Source organism: Schistocerca serialis, chromosome 1 (genome assembly GCF_023864345.2).
Source record: "Schistocerca serialis cubense isolate TAMUIC-IGC-003099 chromosome 1, iqSchSeri2.2, whole genome shotgun sequence".
In the NCBI taxonomy this organism is placed as follows: Eukaryota; Metazoa; Arthropoda; class Insecta; order Orthoptera; family Acrididae; genus Schistocerca; species Schistocerca serialis.
This window is the reverse complement of record NC_064638.1, coordinates 513,896,469-513,916,392: the sequence shown is the minus strand read 5'-3', so window position 1 is coordinate 513,916,392 and position 19,924 is coordinate 513,896,469. Positions and strand designations below refer to the sequence as shown.

Sequence of the window (19,924 nt, the reverse complement as noted above, 5' to 3'; positions counted from 1 at the left end):
GGTGCTCCTAAGTGCAGTTCTCCAGGACGCTGCATTTTCCCAGTACCGTATCTGTGCATATATGTTTGTATATGGATATGTGTATGTACCAAAGTAAGGATATGCATAAGATGTTTTCGAAACCTACTGTACTTTTATTGGAGATAGTGTAAATCTGGGCCTTGTGAACATCATGTCCCTTGAGTCCCACCATTCCGAATCCATGAGCCAAATTACTTTATAAGGCACATCAATACTGATCAAAATGACTACCTATTTGAGCAGAAAATTTCTTTCATTTACTGATTAAAGTATTTTTATCCCTTTCTATGGGAACACTTCCCGGGAGTTCATGTGCATCTCTGACACTGTCAACTGTTCTCTGATCTTCTGAATAATAGTAAACTGTGAAGTAAATGTTGTTGGGATTATGCACTTGTTCAAATGAATATGATTGGCCGGCTCTCGACTTCCCAATCATGTAGCTACATTCAGCACAAAACTCTGTAATTGAAAAATTAACAATATGTTCCAAACAGGTTTATTTTATTATAATGAACTGAAATATGTAGAACTCTAAATCTTCACAAGTGCTGTGCAAAATACAACCTTTTGACTGGCATCATCAAAAACTGTAGAAAATGGCGAAAACGCTTATGCGGTCTATAGTGCGCATTCCTTCACGTGAGTCTAAAATCGGTCACTAGACTTAAGTTCCAACTGAAAACCGTTTGTGTTTCTGGGTACACTGTCATCTAGGTGCAATCCTCTCCTCTACTTATAAATTTTAATGCAGTAGTAGATAGCAAAATATTCTGAACTTACTCGTCCAACAAAGAACTATCACGAATTAGCTCTGTGCATTTACCTGCATTTTACAGTTTCAAATGTGCAGTGTTGTTAGCTTTTTCATTGAATGCTTTTAAGAACATAAGTGAGTGTACTTCTGAGATTGTGGAATGCTGTTCGAAACTCCCTTTATTACCAGTCAAGCAGCAGCAGCCGGCCGAGACACAAGCAGCAACGGGCAAGTAACCGATTATGTGAAATTTTTCGGGTTCCAAAGCAGGAGCGAATTATAGAGTTTTATCTATGTGCTTTGGTTGTTTCAGTTTTAGAATTCCTGCGTGCTTATTTAATATCTAATTGACACAGTTCTATAGTTTTCGTTAGTGTCCAGAAGTAAACCGATTTTGTGACATTTTACAAGTTCCTAAGCAGGAGCGATTTATATTTTCATCTGCATCCTTTGGTAGTGTAGTTTTTGAATTCCTGAGAGTTAATTTAGTATTTAGCAGACACAATTCTCATGTTTTCGTTTGTGCCTGAAAGTAAGCTGATTTTGTCATATCTTGGAAGTTCCTAAACATTACCGAATTATGTAGTCTCAGCTGTGTGCTTTGGTAGTTTAGTTTTTGAATCTCTGCGTGTTAATCTAATTTATTAGATACAGTTCTTGCGTTTCCGTCAGTATCTACAGTAGAATTCCGCAGCGCCTGTCGATAGTCCTTTGTTTATTTGTGCAGTGTAGTTTTCCACAATCTTTAGTATGGATAGAAACTATGATTGCTGTGTGCGGATGCAAAACCGACTTGGTCACACTTCGTTTCAGCTCCAGGGTGTGTTGGCTTCGGCTACACAATTTGAGGCTGTAGTGGACAGGTATCACGGTTGTGGACCATAGTGATTCAACGAACGTCCAGCACGACCCACGAGTCTGCTGATCGGTCCACACCAGTGGTCAGCCCGATTACTGCTCGCCCCCCCTTAACCGTGGTCGAGCGGGAAGTCGCCGTGGAGCGTGGCAGGCGGCGAAAGACTTCCCGGTGGACCAAAGGAAAGACAAAAAAATTCTTAAAATGGCTCTGAGAACTATGGGACTTAACTGCTGAGGTCATCAGTCCCCTAGAACTTAGAACTACTTAAACCTAACTAACCTAAGGATATCACACACATCCATGCCCGAGGCACGATTCGATCCTGCGACCGTAGCGGTCGCGCGGTTCAGACTGTAGCGCCTAGAACAGCTCGGCCACTCCAGCCGGCAGGAAAAACCACCTCGGTTATTCTGACAAACACGTTCCTGGTGATGTCTGTGGCTGACGTTGTCCCTCAGCCAGATGTAGTCACTTCTCCTCTTTCTGAGGAAACCTCTAGGCCTGCAAGATCCGGGCACTCACAGAAGGTGGGATTATTTATTGGTAGTTGGGAGCACGAATGTTAGGCGCAGTAAGGAACCCCTTAGGGACATGGCAGCCATGGAGGGGAACAATGCCAGTGTGCTCTCCGTGCGCACACCGGATGGAGTCATTCCAGACGTGGAACGGGTCCTTCTGGATGCCATGAACAGCACAGGGTGGTTCACGTAGTACCGATGATGTGTATCGCTTTAGATCAGAAGAGATTTTCTCTGTTTTTGAGCCGCTGTCAGAGATCGTAAGGGCTAACAGTCTTGCTTGCTAGATGAAAGCAGGGCTCACCATTTGCAATGTAGTCGACAGGACCGATTGCAGACCTCTGATACAGAGACGAGTGGAGGGTCAGAATCAGAGGCTCAGACGGTTAACGAGTACGCTGCTGATTCCACGACTTGCGCTATAGGGTAGTGGGGTTTCGGTTTCTGCTAAATAGGTCAGGAGTCCATTACACGCAGAAGACGGTTACACGGGTAGCAAGTGCTGTGTAGCGCGGACTCGTCGGTTTCTTAGATTAGAGGGCCGCGGGGAAAAACAGAAAGTGCTTCAATCTCAGAGGGTGTAGATCGAACACAGGGGAAGAACTCAAATGTAGTAACTATCGGTGTAAAAGTCATAAACTGTCGTAGCTGTGTTGGGAAAGTACCAGAGCTTCCAACTGCCAATAGAAAGCACTGATGCTCAAATCGTTATATGCACTGAAATCTGGCTAAAGGTGGAGATAAGTTCAACTGAAATTTTTGCGAAGGATCTAACGGTGTTCAAAAAGTATAGGATAAATACAGTTGGCGGTGGCGTGTTTGTTGCTATTAGAAGTAGTTTACCTGGTAGAGATATTGAAATAGGTCGTTCCTGCGAGTTAATATTACAGACGTCATTCTTGGCGACCAGAATAATATAATAAGTGGATCGTTTTATCGACTTTCCAATTAAGATGGTACATCTTCTGACATGTTGAAAGGAAACCTGAGTCTAATTTCAAAGACGTTTAAATGAGGAGGTACCCATAAAACATGCTACATCGTGCTCAACTCATCCATTTGGTTCATGAGGCCACTCGAATAGTAAACGGTTGTGACAAATAATCCTGAGCTAATAATGAACATCACAACAGAACATAAGATTGTCGTTTCGATACTGATTACCGTAACTCCGAAATCCTCCAAAAATAAACGAAAAATATACCTATTCAGAAAGGTAGATAAAAATTCGCTCAATGACTTCCTGAAAGACAATCTCCACTCCTTCCAAATTAACAGTGTTAATTGTAGACAAGACGTCGCTTGAATTCAAAGAAACAGTATCGACAGAAATTGAAAGATTTATACAAAATAAATTAACAAACGGCGGAGCTCATCCCCTATGGTCCAAAAAAAGGGTAGGACACAACTGCAGAAACTACGAAAAAAGCACCCCAAATTTGAACAAACACAAAATTTCCGAGATTTTGCGACCTTTACAGAAGCTCGATGGTTCAATGAGAGATGTTTATAAAAGTCTGGAAACATGGCAGAAAATCCAAACAGATTCTGATCGTATGTGAAGTATGATAGCGGCAAGGCACAAACAATGCCATCTCTGTGCGACAGCAACGGAAATACTATTGGTGATAGTGCTGCAGAAACAGAGTTACTAAACACAGCCTTCCAAAATTTCTTCACCAAATAAGATGAACTAAATATTCCAGAATTGGAATAAAGGTCATTTGCCAACCTGAGTAACTTAGAAGAAGATATGCCCGGAGTAGTGAAATGCAACTTAAATCGCTTAATAAAAGCAAATTTTCCGGTCCAGACTGTATACCAATTACGTTCCTTTAAGAGTAAGCTGATGCAATAGCTCCATACTTAACAATCGTATACAACCGCTCGCTCGTCGAAAGATCCGTACCCAAAGACTGGAAAGTTGCACAGGTCACACTAGTATTCGAAAAAGGGAGCATGAGTAATCCATTAAATTACAGGCCCATATCATTAACGGAAATGGAACATATATTGCGATCGAACATTATGAATTACCTCGAAGAGTATCGTCTATTAACATACAGTCATCACGGATGTAGAGCCGACCGCGGTGGCCGAGGGGCTCTACGCGCTTCAGTCCGGAACCGCGCTGCTGCTACGGTCGCAGGCTCGAATCCTGGCCTCGGGCATGGATGTGTGTGATATCCTTAGGTTAGTTAGGTTAAAGTAGTTCTAATTCTAGGGGACTGATGACCTCAGATGTTAAGTCCCATAGTGCTTCGAGCCATTTGAACCATCTGAACGGATTCAGAAAATATCGTTTCTGTGAGACACAACTAGCTCTTTACTCACGTGAAGTGTTAAGCGCTATCGACAAGGGATTTTAAATTGATCCTGTATTTCCAGATTTGCAGAAGGCTTTTGCGACAGTATCTCACAAAAGGCTTTTAATCAAATTGCTTGCTTATGGAATATCGTCTCACTTATGTGACCGGATTCATGATTTCCTGTCACAGAGGTCACAGTTCGTAGTAACTGGCGCAAAGTCATCGACCATAACTGAAGTAATTTCTGGCGTTTCCGAAGTTAGTGGCATGGGCTCTCTGCTGTTTCTTATCTATATAACGATTTAGGAAACAATCTGAGAAGCTATCTTAGGTTGTTTGCTGATAATGCTGCTTTGTATCGACTAGTAAAGTCATCAGAAGATGTAAACAAATTCGGAGACGATTTAGAATAGTTATCTGTATGGTGCGAAAATTGACAATTGGCCATAAGTAATAAAAAGACGTTTGAGGTAAACACATGAGTGCTAAAAGAAATCCGTTAAACGTCAGCTGCACTATAAATCAGTCAAATCTAAAGACCATAAATTCACGTAAATACCTAGGAATTACTATTAGGAACAACTTAAATTGGAAAGAACACATAAAAAGATTTTGCGAGGAAGGCGAACGAAAGGCTGAGTTTTGTTGGCAGAACACTTAGAAGATGTAATAGATATACGAAAGAGACTGCCTGTACTATTCTTTTCCGTCCTCTTTTGGAGCACTGCTGCGCGGTTTGGGATCCTTACCATACAGGGCTAACGAAGTACATCGAGAAATCTCAAAGAAGTGTAGCACGTTTTGTATTATCAAGAAACAGGCGAGAGTGTGACACATACATGATAAAGGATTTAGGATGGACATCACTGAAACAAAGGTGTTTCTCCTCCACATGCAAAAATATTTTGTTGACGTCCACCAACATAGGGAGAAACGATCATCATCCTAAAATACTAGAAATACGAGCTCGCACGGAAAGATATATGTGTTCGTTTGGTCCGGACTCTGTTGGAGAGTGGAATAATAGAGAATTATTGTGAAAGTGGATCGATAAACATTTTAGCAGGCAGTTTTAGCAGGCGGTTTTAGCAGGCAGTTAAGTGTGATTTTCAGAATATACACGTAGATGTAGATGTGGATGTACATTCGTAGTTAACAATTTCTTACATCGTGGACAGCAAGAGATTCAAGTTACATACCATAGAAGAGGGAGCGACTGTTATAAACTATGTGGTGCTGATGGTACAACATTAAAGAACACACAACAGCACTGCCCATATTAATTTTGTAGTACGATTATAGGCAACATGTAGGAATATTCTAATAAAAATCATATCGATACAGATCGCACGGTACTTACTGACATCCAAATAGCCCAAGTGATATCAATTGAACCAATTGAACCAAATTACGCCAGGCTACCAGACTGTCCAGTCTCTGTTTGTCAGAAAGTAATAAACATGTCAGTGTTTTAAAATTACCAGTGAGAAACGTATTGACACCAAACAATACGACAAGATTGTACATCAGCGAACCATCTTGATGCCATACTGTGTAGTGACCTAGATAAACATGTTACGCTTTAGGTTTTAGTATAATCAATTTGCATGTGAAACTAAGCCATTACGTGCGTTTATAGAAATAATGATAAATTATTGTCTGCCTTTTTTTTAGTTTTAAGTTATTGATAGGTCTAACGGACAGGGCAAAAGGAAGGTGAACGTCGGGGCTCTTTATTTGGAACCATCATGTTATTCACCTAAAATTATGTGGGAAATGCCGCGCGGGGTAGTCGAGCGGTCTCAGGCGTCCTACACCGGTCGCCCGGCTCCCCCCGTCGGAGGTCCGAGTCCTCCCTCGGGGATGGGTGTGCGTGTTGTCCTTAGCGTAGGTTAGATTAAGTAGTGTGTAAGCTTAGGGACCGATGACCTCAGCAGTTTTGTCCCATAAGACCTTACCACAAATTTCCAGAATGTGGGAAACTACTGAGAAACACATATCAAAACGGCTGGACCAACCAAGGAACCTCTGGTCCATTTTAACAAAACGGTATCTGCTAAATTCCTTCAATTGTAGCTTTCAAATACGAGATTTGTCACCGACAAAACTTGTTTCTTACGGAAACGCTTTAAAAATATATGCTGCGAGGTAGCGCGCACTTTTCTGAATCATAGCCCTAGTCTAGGATATGCTCCCCGATATCATTACTTTGCTCTGTTTTGTGTTCGCAGAAACGTGTGATTGTTGACGGCAACATATCTCATGAGCAAACTCAGCATCCCTACAAATATCTCAGTTACCTTAAATAATGGTGTATATCGTTCTTCCAAAAAGTTCCGAGACTGATTTTATTCCTGGTGTATAAGCGACCCTAGCACAGTAGCTACGGCGGCAGTTTCAGCTAACAACAGTAAACAAAAGACTTTTATCCGACCAGTCAGTTGTGAACAGGCAGTGATAAACAGTGGAGATGCGGCCGTTGTGACCCAACGTTGTTGTGTCAAAAACCCCAAAATCACGTGTTGAACACACTTTCCAGAATGTTTTAAAGAAGAGAAAACTGGTTGCAGAATTTGTCCCGCACAGCTTGACTCCCGAATAAAAATAACGGCGCGTGGGCACCTGTCGCGACTTGATTGAAATACAAACTAGGGCAATTCTTTCCTGAGAAAAATAATTACGGGTGACGAGCATGTTGTTGTCAATACCAACTGACCACAAAACGCCAATGCGACGTGCGAGTTGAACACTATCCCACAGGAGAACTTTTGTGATAGTTTCGCGACTATATGAATGTTCTGGGCATTGTAATCAAGTGGGGGGATGGGGGGGGGGGGGGGGGGGGAAGACTATGTAGAGCACCTAAAACATTAAAAACACTGTCTCAAATTTTCTGTACTTTATTATTGTTATTTTATTGTTACTATTAATCCACTCTCGAAGGATTTTGGACAGACAGTATTTATAAGTTTCGCATCATATGGCCTGAATTAATATGTTTCACCCATAAGGACTTTCCATCTATCGTCAACAGAAAAAAAACACGGTTTCTCATTTCACTTGTTGTGTCATCTTCTAAGAGAACGGTGTCATCCCTAACAGAATTATATGTTTGAAACTCAGAGTACTGGGCGTCATTACAACTGAGTATTAAAATAGTCTGTAATAGATTATTTGCTTTATTATTCAGTTCCTAAGATGAATACTGACAAATATAAATACGAATTGAACACACAGTGTGCATTATTTTCGTCCGATTCCAAAAAGTAGTAATTTACGCTGACGTTTGTTATTATGTTTGCAAAATCAAAAGATACTTCTGTAGACATCAGCAAGAATAAATACCAGAAGAGTTGTGAAGCACGTGGGGAGAAAGTAAACACAATACAATTAATTTACGATAACTACTTCAGTGTTCCAGTGAACAGAGCACGGAGGGTCGTAGAAATGTATATTTTTTGTTTCTGTTTCGTGTTTAGAAAGTACCCGGTGTTTCAGGTATGTATTCACAACGATCCTCAGTGTTCCAAAGATACACCCGAAGACTAGGATTAAGCCTACGAAACACGTCGTGAGAGAAAATAAAAGTGCCTGAGACAGATAGTTGTTTAATTCGATGTTACAAACAGTCGCATTCTGTTGATCACATCCCAATAAGGATGATTACTTGGGGAATCTTCAGTGTTACGGTTATTTCTATGAAGATTGCCGGCCGGAGTGGCCGAGCGGTTCTAGGCGCTACAGTCTGGAACCGCGCGACCGCTACGGTCGCAGGTTCGAATCCTGCCTCGAGCCTGGATGTGTGTGATGTCCTTAGGTTAGTAGGTTTAAGTAGTTCTAAGTTCTAGGGGACTGATGACCACAGCAGTTAAGTCCCATAGCGCTCAGAGCCATTTGAACCATTTTCTATGAAGATTGGCGTCCATCGTAATGTGCTAGGGTCTATAAGACAATTCTGCAAGTCAGTCACAGAACAGAAAAGGTTACTTCATATAAACATATCGTCGTTATCAGCCAACAGTTTGGCACTGTACCGGACGGCTTTAGAAAACCGTGGAAGTTAGTGTCTATTAACTAGCTTGCCTTTTTAAGTGGATCGTATCGTGCATGGAAAAAGCAAACTGTCTTTCAAAATAGCGATCTTTCTTGACTCCGTATTACATCTTTGAGAGCTGAGCGCCATTATGGTCGAGCGTAGGATATGCTTCCTAAAATTAAATACACAAAGGTTATATTAACCTCAACACTGCACAGAGTAAACTGCAGCCGTGATTAAGAAATTGAAGATATTAGAGAGGCTAGGTGTCCAGTAACACTGCTGTCTCTGTCTCTGTCTCTGTCTCTCTCTCCCTTCGACGCGCTGCTTATGCTTGGTCACCACGTCCGCATACATCCATCGGCGCGGTATGACAGCTACCTGTCGTGGCTGGCTTCTCCCCTTGGAAGAATACCTACGCTTTACCGGAAAGACGACTCCCGCGGGCACGGGGACGCTTTTGGCTGCCGTCCAGTCGCCGGACGTCAATGGGACTCACAATCTGCGTTGCATCTCCGATGTGTCAGGCGATATGCGACTCTTACGATTCCCATTGGCGCCGTGGCTTCTATAGCTCCCCCCCCCCCCCCCCCCCCCAGCCCCTCTCTGTCTCTTCCCCTCACACCTCTCCGACTCTTTCCACGTGGACGTGGAGGGACTGGACGTCGCGAGCGGCTCAGATACGCATCGGCGCAGCCTGATGGATTTGAATGGCCGTCATTACACGACGCCATTACAATAAACTCGCCGCGGCAGATAAGGAAACGTGAGACGTGGGCGCGGGGCGTACAGCGGACGTAGCGCGCGTCCGTCTTGCAGCTAGCTGCGCGCTGCGTCCTGCTCCGACTGCACTCTCTCGGGCAGTCAGTGCCGCTGAATACCGACAGCCGCTCTCTCCCGCTGAAGGAAGGCATTAGCGGCGAGATGTTGTAAGGAAACATAGCGCTACAGGAGAGCGGACTGTAAAGTGTTTCAGACAATGCGATTCCAGAATTTCCCGTTCAGTAGCTATATCCGGTGCTGAAATACACTACTGGACATTAAAATTGCTACACCACGAAGGTGACATGCTACAGACGCGAAATCTAACCGACAAGGAGAAGATCCTGTGATATGCAAATGATTAGTTAATCAGAGCGTTCACAAAAGGTTGGCGCCGGTGGTGACACCTACAACGTGCTGGCATGAGGAAAGTTTCCAACCGATTTCTCATACACAAACAGCAGTTGACCGGCGTTGCCTGGTGAAACGTTGTTGCGATGCCTCGTGTAAGGAGGAGAAATGCGTATTATCACGTTTCCGACTTTGATAAAGGTCGGATTGTAGCCTATAGCGATTGCGGTTTATCGTATCGCGACATTGCTGCTCGCGTTGGTCGAGATCCAATGACTTAGCAGAATATGGAATCGGTGCCTTCAGGAGGGTAACACGCAACGCCGTGCTGGATCCCAACGGCCTCCTATCACTAGCAGTCGAGCTGACAGGCATCTTATCCGCATGGCTGTAACGGATCGTGCAGCCACGTCTCGATCCCTTAGCCAACAGATGGGGACGTTTGCAAGACAACAACCATCTGCACGAACAGTTCAACGACGTTTGCAGCAGCATGGACTATCAGCTCGGAGACCATGGCTATGGTTACCCTTGACGCTGCATCACAGACAGGAGCGCCTACGATGGAGTACTCAACGACGAAACTGGGTGCACGAATGGCAAAAATCATTTTTTCGGATGAATCCAGGTTCTGTTTACAGCGTCATGATGGTCGCATCAGTGTTTGGCGACATCGCGGTGAACGCACATTGGAAGCGTGTATTCGTCATCGCCATACTGGCGTATCACCCGGCATGATGGTATGTGTGCCATTGGTTACACGTCTCGGTCATCACTTGTTCGCATTGACGGCACTTTGAACAGTCGACGTTACATTTCAGATGTGTTACGACCCGTGGCTCAACCCTTCATTCAATCCCTGCTAAACCATACATTTCAGCAGGATAACGCACGACGCATGTTGCAGATCCTGTACGAGCCTTTCTGGATACAGAAAATGTTCGACTGCTGCCCTGGGCAGCAAATTCTCCAGATCTCTCACCAACTGAAAACGTCTGGTCAATGGTGGGCGAGCAACTGGCTCGTCACAATACGCCAGTCACTACTCTTAATGTACTGTGGTAACATGTTGAAGCTGCGTGGGTAGCTGTACCTACACACGCCATCCAAGCTCTGTTTTACTCAATGCCCAGGCGCATCAAGGCCCTTATTACGGCCAGAGGTGGTTGTTCTGGGTACTGATTTCTCGGTATCTATGCACCCACATTGCGTGAAGATGTAATCATATGTCAGTTCTAGTATAATATATTTGTACAATGAATACCCATTTATCATCTGCATTTTTCTTGGTGTAGCACGTTTAATGGCCAGTAGTGTAGTACAAAGATAAGCGGCCATATTCCGCAACTAAACCAATTCCAGCATGTGCAATTTTTTCAGAAGTGAAAAAGCGTATTTCCTATCATATCAAGTTGTACCATTACGAGGAAAAGGTGCCAAACATTTCCTCGTGTTGCAGCTACGGAGAGCATCATTGGAACTCTTCATTAACAACGTTCCGCCTCCGCTCGAGGTTTAGATACCACATCCGAGTATGGCAATGAACAGAAGCCCGCGTGCACGAGCGCTGCTCACTTAAGGACATCAGTTGTGTAATCATCGATTTTCCTCTGGGGGCACAAGAAGATACTGCAGTATATAGAAAAGCGTCACCAATAACTTCCGACCAATGTGAGGACTTTGTTAGCAAGAAAACCACGACTCGCTTAATGTATCCAGCTGGATAGTCCAAATAAAAATCACAAAAAATGGTTCAAATGGCTCTGAGCAATATGGGACTTTACTTCTGAGGTCACGAGTCCCTTAGAACTTAGAACTAATTAAACTTATCTAACCTAATGACATCACACACATCCATGCCCGAGGTAGGATTCGAACCTGCGACCGTAGCGGTCGCGCCGCTCTAGACTGTAGCGCCTAGAACCGCTCCGCCAGTCCGACCAGCTAAATATCACGGTTTAGAGGTACACGAGAGGTGTTCAATAAGTAACATAACACATTTTATTCTAGGCGAATTTGGATTGAAAAATTGCGGAATTTGTTGTGGGACACGTGAAATATTCCCGCTTCAGCCCCTATGGTTTCATGAAGTTCCTATAGGTGGCAGCGCTATCGTAGCCCTCAAAATGGCACCTGAGACGGAAGTGCGTTCCAAGGAGTGAGCCGTCACTGAGTTTCTTTTGGCGGAAAACTAAAGCAACGCAGATATTCATAGGCACTTGCAGAATGTCTACGGAGACCTGCCAGTGAACAAGGTCGCGCAAACCAGTCCCGTCAGTCCCGTGTCGAACGGCCGCACGCTGCTCTGACACTTGCAACCTTGGGACGTGCGGACGTTCTCTTTCGGGGTGATCGACGAATCACAGTCAAACAGCTCGCTGATCAACTGGACGTCTCTGTTGATAGTGCTGACACATTGGTCCGCCTGTTGGGGTATTCAACGGTGTGTGCCACTGGGTTCCACGCCGCCTGACAGAAGATCATAAAGAGCAACCAAGCACCATTTGTGCGGAATTGCTTGCTCGTTACTGAGCCGTGGCGCCATTGTGTTAGTAGACTGTTCTGTCTGGCGCCACTGGCTCAGGTATAGTGTCGAATATCCCTCTTGCGGCTCCACTGCCAAAATTTATGAGGAAGGGTTGGTATCTGTGGGTTGTAGCCTTTGAAACTCTTTGCTTGCCGATATATATACAGTGTTCGCTCGACTGAGAGAGGAGGCAATAAGTTTGGGGATTGGCCATAGCGTCGCGACAAGAGGTGGTCACGAGGTCCGAGCGGCCGAAGCCACGAGCTGCGCAAGGAGGGCCTGTGCAGAGCGAAGATACCGGAGTACTTCACTGGGTTCAGCGTCGACTACGAGTAGCAGGCCGATATCCCGTCGGTTGGTTGGCAACATTCGTGTCGCACGACCGCTCGTGGCCTGAATGCCCTCTTCTACCTGGCTTTCATCGGCACCACTCAGTAACCGCTGCGACACGCAGTGGATCCTTGGAACTGCTTGCTGATAAAAGGGAGAAACACTCTGCAATCCTCATGGTTATCTGTGTCATTTTCTATCTGCTCTGCTTACTATTTTCTGGTTTGTACCCGACCCTCTGAGTTTTACTCGGTCAGCTCTTTGGTCGTAAATATAGGCCATAGTATTGTACTAGGACACTAGTTGTCACTTGAAAATTTGTCCCGCTGCTATATTGCCTTTCCTTTCTGGTTTGTACCCGCTCATTAATGTTCTAATGAATCAGCTCCTGGTCGTAAATACAGCCGGAAAAATTGTACTAAGGCACAGGTTGCCGTTAAACAGAGAGGGACCTTGTGGTTAGATTTAGACGTTAACCGGTTCAATTCTTTTATTGTAATTGCATTTTTCTTTTCAGAGCGGTCTTAATAACTGACAATCAGCTTCACTTTGGAAATATTAACAGCCAACTGTCACCAGAGCCTTAGTAAAATAAAATTGTCAGAAGGGATGGGTCGGGATCCAGTTGCACCTTGATTGCCGATTGACATAAGAGGTTGGTTGCTTTGAAGTAAGCCATATCAATGTCATATTGTTTCCTAATCTGTTTAAGCTTTAAGCAAAGTTGCGCATCTTAACACCGAACCTTTTGACACACAGCTTTCAAATTAAAAGTTACGTCATCTGTTTTGAGTAATTGAATCACTCTTGTCGTCAATGGCGCTTATATATATATTTCATGTGTTGAAGAAGGGCATTTAATAAGACAGGCTGTGTCCAGCGCGGTAGTAAACACCGCTGTTTCACCCGATAACGGTGGGGGGGCGGGGGGGGGGGGGGCTGCAGGTCCGGCCGTCTTGTAACCATTGTCATATTGTTTTGTGATATTGTTTGCTGTTTTGATTTCTTTTGGAAAAGCTTATTCAAGTTACGGATTAAGGTCAAAATAATTTTGCAAATTTGTGCATTTTGTTAAAGAAACCGGCCGAGGTGGCCGAGCAGTTCTAGGCGCTACAGTCTGGATCCGCGCGACCGCTGCGGTCGCAGGTTCGAATCCTGCCTCGGGCATGGATGTGTGTGATATCCTTAGGTTAGTTAGGTTTAAGTACTTCTAAGTTTTAGGGGACTGATGACCACAGCAGTTAAGTCCCATAGTGCTTTGAGCCATTTGAACCATTTTGTTAAAGAAGATTTTATGGTTGTATATTGTTAAATAAATATGCTGTGCGAGAGGAATGGTATACTGGTGGATCCTCCCTCACACGTCTTCCTTAATTCCAGTACGTACCACGTGCCAATTACGACGCTGATCGTGACAATTTTTTGTCGAACATGGAATATGAGACATGGGTTCTTCACTTCGAACCGGAAACAAAATGTCAACCCATGGAGTGGCGCCACTCTGCCTCTCCTCAAAGCCGCATCCTCAGCCGGCACCGTCATGGCGACCGTCTTCTGGGACTCTGAGCGGGTTATCTTGTTTGATGTGCTCCCTCATAGCGTAACCATAGACTCTGAAGTGTGTTGTGATAACCTCAGGCTATTAAGGAAACGACTTCAACGAGTTCGTCGTCACCAAAATGCAAAGGAATTTCTCTTTCTCGGTGATTGCGCAGGCCTCACAGAAAAATGAGCACCCCAGAGGAGTTTGAATAACTTCATTGGACTATTAGTCCTCATGTACCCTATAGCCCGGATATCGCACCTCCCGACTTCCATATGTTTATCCCAGTGAAGGGACCATTCAGTGGGAAGCGATAGTATAGTTGTAGCAACTCCTTGGCTCCAACGCCGACCAGCCGGGTGGTACCACGCAGGCATACGGGAGTTCCCAGTTAGTTGGTGTAAGGCCCTCTCATTGAAAGGAGATTGTGGGGAAAAATTGGGTTTTGTGGCCAAAAGAGTGGGGAATAGTAAGAAGAAAAGTGTTGCATTACTTATTGAATGCCCCTCGTACATCACTTTATTCCACTTTCAGTCGTCATCTAACATCGCCCCAACGGAAAAGACACAACACGAACCACATGTATCTGGGCCCCTCTACACCTGGGCTGCTTCCGCAATATTCCCGACGTACAGAGTAGTCCCCTCCAACATAACAATAATTTTCATAAGTTTTACACCTTCTGGCGCTCTGAGATGGCATTAAATGTTAAATCTCCTTTTTTAATGAAATATGATGATTATGTTTTACTCCTACATAAAATTCTCCATGTCGTATGACTCTTATATACAATTAAATTTATATTTCCGTGTAGCGCGTAATACTTTACGTAAGAGTACAGATTTCCGGTGAAAACAGTTGACATCCGAAACTAATATCTTTGAGCTCTTTTCACTCTCTAGGACATCGTCTGCCACTAGCTACCGATGTTATTGTAACGTTTTACTAGGAGAGGCTGAAATAAGTCTGGTCGAATATATGAGAACAGCCGTTACATTTCCACTATGTCAACAGCATCAATATAGCGTTTTGACGTATGTATGTATCACATTACTCTATGTACAGATTAGTCCGAGCATGAAACAGTATGCAGTAATTTGTGTAGTCCAATCTGTGATTTATGTGGACTGTAGTTTGTCATGTTAATATGTTACGCTCTAAATTATTCTCAGTTCTGTAGATATAGTGGTGTCTTGTAGACGTACACAAATCATTTCATTTTTGTGTTTACTGTAACTGAACTATTAGTACAGATGAATGATTTAGTAAATTTATTTTCCCTTTTTCGCCACCAGTTCGCAATATCAACCTACTACTACACGCGTCATACAGAGAAAATGATTTTCACTATCGTCTAGCAAACGAACGAACATGTATGCCCTATGCTGGAAAACATCGGCGTCTGATAAGTTGTTCGGACGATTTTTTTCGACATCCTGTGGACAAAAATTCCCTAACACCCAAAAAGTGTAAGATGGAGGAGCTAGTGCTACATGCAGCATTGTGTGAAGGCTAGCAGCTAGTCTGGCCGGTACTTCATGAACAGTTGCTGGTCTTCAAAGACTCGTGATTCTTAACTTCAAAAGAGGAGAAGGATGCATTGCTGTGGATGGACATCACGCTGAGTACCAGCTAGGAACAATGGGTATCACACTGAGCGACTTCTATGAACAACTGTTCAGATCGCAGACAGTGTGTGATTTCCGACCCGTGTTTATTGGCATTGTTCCTCTTGCTTCGACGAGTAGGATTATCATTCAAAATATTCAAAAAATTTTTAACTTCTTGTAAAATCATACTCTATTTTATATCGCCAGCCTGGGTGGCCAAGGGGTTCTAGGCGCTACAGTCTGGAACCGCACGACCGCTACGGTTGCAGGTTCGAATCCTGCCTCGGGCATGGATGTGTGTGATACCATTAGGTTAGTTAGATTTAAGTAATTCTAAGTTCTACGGGACTGATGACCTCAGAAGTTAACTCCCATAGTGCTCAGAGCCGTTTGAACCATTTTTTTATTTTATATTCTTCGGACAAATAATGGTGTCTGCATCTACATCAATTGTGCGAATCAGAGTGGAGTGACTGACAGATGATACTTTTATCTATACCGTCTTCTAAGATTTCTTCTCGTTTAGCTACAGATGAAGGGTGAGAAGAATGACTGCTTTCATGCCTCTGTGCAACATGTTACCTAATTTTATGTACACGAATTGCAAGGTGCAAATACTTAGCGTGTTGGAGAATTTAGGTAATGTCTTCCCCGATGGTTCTTGAAATTTTCTAAGCAGTTTCTCGTTAGATTTATGGCGTTCTTCTTTGTGTGTCTTCTGTAGGGTGAGAAAAATAAAACTGCACCGGAAAATATTTCATGCATGTTAAGATGGACAAGAGAAGTTACGTCATCCGCAACTGGACTGGATGTTATAAGCTCAACAGCTTATCTTCAGGTGCATAAAATATTTTCCGGGGCAGTTTTTTCCCACTCTATAAGATCAGATTTCTCAGTATTTCTCTTGCTCTCGCACTCTCGAATTCTAACAAGCCAGTAACCGTCCAGAAACCTGTCTCTGTATACGCTCGATGTCCCATGTGTGTCGGCCTTACATTGGTTCCTTGAGCAGTGTACAAGTATGGGACGTACGTCGCTTTTGAACGCAATATATTTTGTTTCCCCTGTAACCAACCGATCAACATCAACCTGCAATTTACTTACACCTACAGCTGAGACTATTAGCAGCCTTATCTCTACATACTGCTACTGCCAAATATTTGTATGACATGACTGACTCTGCCTGTGATAATTAATTCTTCATTCAAAGAACATCACGCTTTCACGTTTCGTAAAGGTCATACCTTGACAGTTCTCTACATTATAGGTAGTTACCACGCTAATGTTTTGTCGAGATCTGGCAGGGTACTATTATAGTATTACTGCATCATTTGTGAAAAGTTTAAGATTCCAACTGAAGTTGTCTGATATGTCATTAATGCACAACACGAACGGTAATGGTTCTACCACGCCTCTTTGTGGCAAACCGTATTTCACCTCAGTTTTTGCCAATTTCTGTCCATGCAGGATAACGAGATCCGGCAGCCTGTCAGGAAATCCAGATGTAAACCTGATTTGATATTCCATAGCATCGTACTTTCTTTAGAAGTCGTCAGTGTAGTACTGAATCAAATGTTTTTCCTAAGTCTGGAAACGGAGAATCATTTGCTTTCTTCAATCCATTACATTGGGTACATCAAAAGTGATGAGGGCGAAATCGTTGAAAACGACACGTACTCTGAACTCTACTAAGGTATACATTAAAGTCACGTACTCTATACAGCTACACTTAGAGGTCTATCACGCAAGCTGTCGTATTAGCATCAACTACAAAGTCTTGCTTTAGGTCGTGAGGCGCAGATAATAGGTCTAATAACTTACAGATTTTTCTTGCATTTGCAACCCCGTAGAGGTACTGTGATACTGACACATCATCCTAGAGTGTACTGTAACATTACACATACTGTCTTCTATCTTGCAGGTGTTAATTGATTTATAACAGAGGAATTCTATTGGTTTGCCTGTTTAATCACTACCTTTATATGTGACCGACGATGCGACGAATGCAATAGAGCAACTGTGGTTCTTACTAGCTTGCGTGGAGGCCAAGGTGGCCGGAAATAATAAATATAATGATTAATTAAACTGTTTTGCTGTATTATGTTGATTTATAACTGCCAATAGCCAACGGCCTTGCCGCAGTGATAACACCGGTTCCCGTCAGATCACCGAAGTTAAGCGCTGTCGGGCTGGGCTAGCACTTCGATGGGTTACCATCCGGTCTGCCGAGCGCTGTTGGCAAGCAGCGTGCACTCAGCTCTTGTGAGGCAAACTAAGTAGCTACTTGATTAAGAAGTAGCGGCTCCGGTCTCGTAAACTGACATACGGCCGGGAGAGCGGTGTGCTGACCACATGCCCCTCCACATCTGCATCCATTGACGCCTGTGGGCTAAGGATGACACGGCGGCCGGTCGGTATCGTTGGGCCTTCCAAAGCCTGTTCGGACGGAGTTCGGACTGCCAATAATGAAGAGAGAACGGAAGAGTGTCACTCATGATTTTTTGTTAAGAATGTTGCCAATATTTTCCTGCAATGATTGGATAAACTCAAGTAGACTTAAATTTTTCACGTTTGTGTTACGATTCATTCTCATTTCTGTCTGTAAAAAGACATTTCATTATGTTCCAACCATTCTCGTAACGTGCAGGAAAGGAATAATCACAGTTAAGGAGAATTTAAGTGACTTTCCATAGAATAAAGGCTTATCAAGTGAAAAATCTTCAACTTTAAATACATGCTCCAGAGTTACACATCGTTCTGCAACGTGTTCTTCACATACAGATGCGGTTATCTCCGCAGATCGAGGAACAATAGCCGCCTAGAACATTTGTCAGATAGTGGGTCAGAAACGGTGCTTGCCGCTGTGTGTGGGGGGGGGGGGGGGGGGGCGTCTTCGGACTGTGTGGGGAAGTGGGTGACGGACGTCGGACGGACAATCACATTCCTGAGGCGGCGCGGGAGGTGCCGGATGCTGGGCGAGATGCCATCAGACGGCCACAGCTTCCGGCTCTCCTGTCTTCTCTCCCCCTGGCCTCTCTAACTGCCTCACTCGCCTACCACAGCTCCTACCATAGTGCGTTATCCTCCAACTTGTGCGCCACATTCCTCAAAGCTGGAAATTCAAAACTGCGTTGGATTTCAAGGCCGCCCTCATTATGATGTAACTGTCTCGTCGGTACTGCGTCGCATCCGTAGGAAAATCATCAACATATTGACTTAATACCTTAAAAAGAATTTATGTCACATTGTTCTAGGTTCTTGATTACTTTATTTTCATTTTATGAATATTTTTTTTGTAACTGTGCGTAGTACATTAATAACGAGAAAGAAATAGGAATATAACGTATCAGCTTATCACGTGAAACTCTTTGATACATGAGTTGTTTACTAGCCGACAAACAGGAATGTGTAAATCTGCATTTCTGCACACTTTCATGACGAGGAATAATCATAAAGATTTGGTTATCATCTAGAAAAATTAAAATTAAGCGTCAATCCTTTTTTATTTCTTTTTTTCCTTGTACAAGTCTACAGCCCTGCTACACACTAAAATCCTCTCGCCATAGAAGCCTATCACGCCGCTAGATAAATCAAAACAAAATGTCGCAGGCCGTTGACAGAATAGCTATGGGCTGCTATATTTTATTTTGTCTTCTCTATCGGCGTGATACAGTACTATGGTGTACAGATTTTAGTGTGTAGAAGGACTGTAGACTTGTAGCTGCGAACAAACAAAACTTTAAATACATAGCTTTGTATTTCGACATTATAATTAATTTTTTTGGTTGTACATAGTACACTGTACCAGATCCGTGATCAGCACTATTGGACAGTTATGTACTCACCCAGTCCCTATCACTCGGGTAGTTACTACTACGTGTAAATAAGGCAAAAGAGTGAGTAGCAGTTTTTACACAATCAGTTTTCTGAGCTACATGTCAACAAAATCTCCAGTGGAATGGAACAAAAGACATATTCGGTGAACGTAAGAGTTGAAAGTTCCGTACTGCAGTATTAATTTCATTTCAAATTTCTTGTAGACTTAAATCTTTACAGGCAGACATAGATGTGATACTTAAGTTAATCGTTAAGTTTTATCAGATTCTAACTTTCGTTTTGTAAAATAAGGCATCCGATGTAACAACACGGTTGTATTATCTTCGTTGATCTGACAGTGAACAGATAAAATTTATGTTAATCTTCAAAGATCCAGTATTACTTGTAATGGGACATCAACAATAAAGAAATAAAAAAGAATTACGATTTGATCACATATAACAAAATGGACATTTGGAACATTT

The 19,924-nt window shown here is 43.3% G+C and overlaps 1 pseudogene; it reads left to right on the top strand.

Annotated features, from left to right (window-relative positions):
- Nucleotides 1-17,746: 17,746 nt before the first annotated feature.
- LOC126426667 (5S ribosomal RNA) lies at nucleotides 17,747-17,864 on the top strand (annotated as a pseudogene).
- The last annotated feature ends 2,060 nt before the right edge of the window (nucleotides 17,865-19,924 follow it).